This window comes from Anarhichas minor, unplaced genomic scaffold (genome assembly GCF_050575085.1).
Source record: "Anarhichas minor isolate MPS153535 unplaced genomic scaffold, ASM5057508v1 ptg000270l, whole genome shotgun sequence".
NCBI classification, from domain to species: Eukaryota; Metazoa; Chordata; class Actinopteri; order Perciformes; family Anarhichadidae; genus Anarhichas; species Anarhichas minor.
In genome coordinates this window covers 2,501-7,500 of record NW_027466716.1, presented here as the reverse complement: position 1 = coordinate 7,500, position 5,000 = coordinate 2,501, and positions in this window count along the sequence as shown.

Below are 5,000 nucleotides of genomic sequence, written 5' to 3'. Positions count from 1 at the left end.
CCCGGCTGTGCGTTGTGTTTTCGCGGAGATATGGACCTCGCAGACCGGCGATATTGTCGCTCGTCTTTGGCTGTGATTTTGTCAGAGTACGAAGATCGGCCGACGCTTTTGAACTACGCGCTGCATCGGCTGTGGGTATCCGTTTATAGGAGTGTCTAGATGGGTGGTTAGAGGACGTCGGGGTCTACAATTCGGCATAAGTATCCCGGCTGTGCGTTGTGTTTTGGCGGAGATATGAACCGCGCAATGTGGCTACTGCGACCTATTTTGACCGAGTCGTGCATCGGCTGTGAGTGTCCGATTGTGGCTCAAACTCCACAGGTCTTTAGAAGTGGACGTGGTCTACTATTCGGCGTAGGGGCCGAGTCTGTGCGTTGTGTATTCGCGGGGATATGCACCGCGCAAACCGGCGATTTGGTTTAAGGAGACAGAGTATTGGCGCTCGTCTTTCGCTGTGATTTTGTCAGAGTACGAAGATCGGCCGGCGCTTTTGAACTACTTGCTGCATCGGCTGTGGGTATCCGTTTATTGTTCTGCATGTATGGGTGGTTAGAGGAGGTCGGGGTCTACAATAGGGTATAAGTGTCCCGGCTGTGCGTGGTGTTTTGGCGGAGAGATGGAGCGCGCAAAACGGCAACTGCGACCTACTTTGACCGCGTGGTGCCTCGGCTGTGGGTCTCGGATCCAGGATCCACTCGGATAGGTTTGTAGAGGTGGACGTGGTCTACGATTGGGTATAAGTGTCCCGGCTGTGCGTGGTGTTTTCGCGGAGATATCCACCTCGCAAAACGGCGCTTCCGTTTAAGGAAACAGAGTTTTGGCGCTCGTCTTTCGCAGCGCAGCCCAGTAACGTCCCCTACCTTAAGAGAGTCCTCGTTACTCCCGCCGTTTACCCGCGCGATATGGATCCTGGTTCTGGATCTCGCATCCAGGATCCACTCGGATAGGTTTGTAGAGGTAGACGTATTATACAATTAGGTATGAGTATCCCGGCTGTGCGTTGTGTATTCGCGGAGATATCCATCTCGCAAAACGATATAAAAACGGCTGTGATTTTGTCAGAGTATGAAGATCGCCCGGCGCTTTTTGTCAGAGTATGAAGATCGGTCGGCGGTTTTCAAATACGTGCTGCCTCGGCTGTGGATACCCGTTTATTATTCTGCTTATATGGGTAGTTAGAGGACGTCGGGACCGTGGATTCGGTATAAGAATCCCCGCTGTGCGTTCCATTTCCGGGTAAATATGGACCGCGCAATATGGCCCCTGCGACCTACTTTGACTACATCGTGCCTCGGCTGTGGACCTCGCATCCATGATCCACTAGGATAGATTTGTAGAGGGGGACTTGGACTACAGTTAGATATAAGTGTCCCGGCTGTGCGTTGTGTATTCGCGGGGATATGGACCTCGCAAAACGGGTATTTCGTTTAAGTCTTTCGCTGTGATTTTGTCAGAGTATGAAGATCGGTCGGCTGTTTTCAAACACGCGCTGCCTCGGCTGTGGTTATCCGTTTATTATTCAGCTTACATAGTTGGTTAGAGGACGTCGGGGCCGTGTATTCAGTATAAGAATCCCCGCTGTGCGTTCTATTTCCGGGTAGATATGGCGCGCGTAATATGGTCCCTGCGACCTACTTTGACTACACCGTGCCTCGGCTGTGGACCTCGCATCCAGGATCCACTCCGATAGTTTTGTAGAGGGGGACGTGGACTACAACTGGGTATAAGTGTCCCGGCTGTGCGTTGTGTATTCGCGGGGATATGGACCTCGCAAAACGGGTATTTCGTTTAAGTCTTTCGCTGTGATTTTGTCAGAGTATGAAGATCGGTCGGCTGTTTTCAAACACGCGCTGCCTCGGCTGTGGTTATCCGTTTATTATTCAGCTTACATAGTTGGTTAGAGGACGTCGGGGCCGTGTATTCAGTATAAGAATCCCCGCTGTGCGTTCTATTTCCGGGTAGATATGGCGCGCGTAATATGGTCCCTGCGACCTACTTTGACTACACCGTGCCTCGGCTGTGGACCTCGCATCCAGGATCCACTCCGATAGTTTTGTAGAGGGGGACGTGGACTACAACTGGGTATAAGTGTCCCGGCTGTGCGTTGTGTATTCGCGGAGATATGCACCTCGCAAAACGACGATTTCGTTTAAGTCTTTCGCTGTGATTTTGTCAGAGTATGAAGATCGGTCGGCTGTTTTCAAACACGCGCTGCCTCGGCTGTGGTTATCCGTTTATTATTCAGCTTACATAGTTGGTTAGAGGACGTCGGGGCCGTATATTCAGTATAAGAATCCCCGCTGTGCGTTCTATTTCCGGGTAGATATGGCGCGCGTAATATGGTCCCTGCGACCTAATTTGACTACACCGTGCCTCGGCTGTGGACCTCGCATCCAGGATCCACTCCGATAGTTTTGTAGAGGGGGACGTGGACTACAACTGGGTATAAGTGTCCCGGCTGTGCGTTGTGTATTCGCGGAGATATGCACCTCGCAAAACGACGATTTCGTTTAAGTCTTTCGCTGTGATTTTGTCAGAGTATGAAGATCGGTCGGCTGTTTTCAAACACGCGCTGCCTCGGCTGTGGTTATCCGTTTATTATTCAGTTTACATAGTTGGTTAGAGGACGTCGGGGCCGTGTATTCAGTATAAGAATCCCCGCTGTGCGTTCTATTTCCGGGTAGATATGGCGCGCGTAATGTGGTCCCTGCGACCTACTTTGACTACACCGTGCCTCGGCTGTGGAGGTCGCATCCATGATCCACTCGGATAGGTTTGTAGAGGTGGATGTGGTCTACGATCGGGTATAAGTGTCCCGGCTGTGCGTTGTGTATTCGCGGGGATATGGACCTCGCAAAACGGGTATTTCGTTTAAGTCTTTCGCTTTGATTTTGTCAGAGTATGAAGATCGGTCGGCGGTTTTCAAATACGCGCTGTATCGGCTGTGTGTATCCGTTTATAGGAGTGTCTAGATGGGTGGTTAGAGGACTTCCAGCTTGACAACTGGGCATGAGTATCCCCGCTGTGCGTTCTATTTCCGGGTAGATATGGCGCGCGTAATATGGTCCCTGCGACCTACTTTGACCGCGTCGTGCCTCGGCTGTGAGTGTCCGATTGTGGATCACCCTCCACATGTCTTTAGAGGTTGACGGTGGCTACACGTCGGCATAGGTGTCCCGGCTGTGCGTTGTGTATTCGCGGGGATATGGACCGCGCAAGACGGCGATTTGGTTTAAGGAAACAGAGTATTGGCGCTATCGCTGTGATTTTGTCAGAGTATGAAGATCGGTCGGCGGTTTTCAAATACGTGCTGCCTCGGCTGTGGATACCCGTTTATTATTCTGCTTATATGGGTAGTTAGAGGACGTCGGGACCGTGTATTCAAAATAAGAATCCCCGCTGTGCGTTCCATTTCCGGGTAGATATGGCGCGCGTAATAGGGCCCCTGCGACCTACTTTGACCGCGTGGTGCCTCGGCTGTGGACCTCGCATCCAGGATCCACTCGGATAGGTTTGTAGAAGTGGACTTGGACTACAATTAGATATGAGGTTCCCGGCTGTGCGTTGTGTTTTCGCGGAGATATGGACCGCGCAAAACGGGTATTTGGTTTAAGGATTTTTCGCTGTGATTTTGTCAGAGTATGAAGATCGATCGGCGGTTTTCAAACACGCGCTGCATCGGCTGTGTGTATCCGTTTATTATTCATCTTATATGGTGTGGTTAGAGGACTTCCAGCTCGACAACTGGGCATGAGTATCCCCGCTGTGCGTTCTATTTCCGGGTAGATATGGCGCGCGTAATATGGTCCCTGCGACCTACTTTGACCGACTCGTGCCTCGGCTGTGGAGGTCGCATCCAGGATCCACTCGGATGTGTTTGTAGAGGGGGACTTGGACTACAATTAGATATGAGTGTCCCGGCTGTGCGTTGTGTTTTCGCGGAGATATGGACCGCGCAAAACGGGTATTTCGTTTAAGGACATAGAGTTTTTCGCTCGGGTTTTAAAGCCGTGATAGGGGCGAAGCGCTGAAGGTTCCAGCGCTTCTGTACTTCGCCTATTACGGCTGTGACCCATTTTGGTAGGGGGTAACCAAGCCACCTTGCACACAATGATAGGAACAGACTACCCAGTGTATACTAGGGGATAGGAGCGAAGCGCTGAAGGGTCCAGCGCTTCTGGCGGTTCCCCTATGCTACAGCCGTAGTAGGGGATATGAGCGAAGCGCTGAAGGGTCCAGCGCTTCTGGCGGTTCCCCTATGTTACAGCCGTAGTAGGGACGAAGCGCTGAAGGGTCCAGCGCTTCTGGCGGTTCCCCTATGCTACAGCCGTAGTTAGGGGATATGAGCGAAGCGCTGAAGGGTCCAGCGCTTCTGGCGGTTCCCCTATGTTACAGCCGTAGTAGGGACGAAGCGCTGAAGGGTCCAGCGCTTCTGGCGGTTCCCCTATGCTACAGCCGTAGTAGGGGATATGAGCGAAGCGCTGAAGGGTCCAGCGCTTCTGGCGGTCCCCCTATGCTACAGCCGTAGTAGGGGATATGAGCGAAGCGCTGAAGGGTCCAGCGCTTCTGGCGGTTCCCCTATGTTACAGCCGTAGTAGGGACGAAGCGCTGAAGGGTCCAGCGCTTCTGGCGGTTCCCCTATGCTACAGCCGTAGTAGGGGATATGAGCGAAGCGCTGAAGGGTCCAGCGCTTCTGGCGGTCCCCCTATGCTACAGCCGTAGTAGGGGATATGAGCGAAGCGCTGAAGGGTCCAGCGCTTCTGGCGGTCCCCCTATGCTACAGCCGTAGTAGGGGATATGAGCGAAGCGCCTGAAGGGTCCAGCGCTTCTGGCGGTCCCCCTATGCTACAGCCGTAGTAGGGGATATGAGCGAAGCGCTGAAGGGTCCAGCGCTTCTGGCGGTCCCCCTATGCTACAGCCGTAGTAGGGGATAGGAGCGAAGCGCTGAAGGGTCCAGCGCTTCTGGCGGTCCCCCTATGCTACAGCCGTAGTAGGGGATA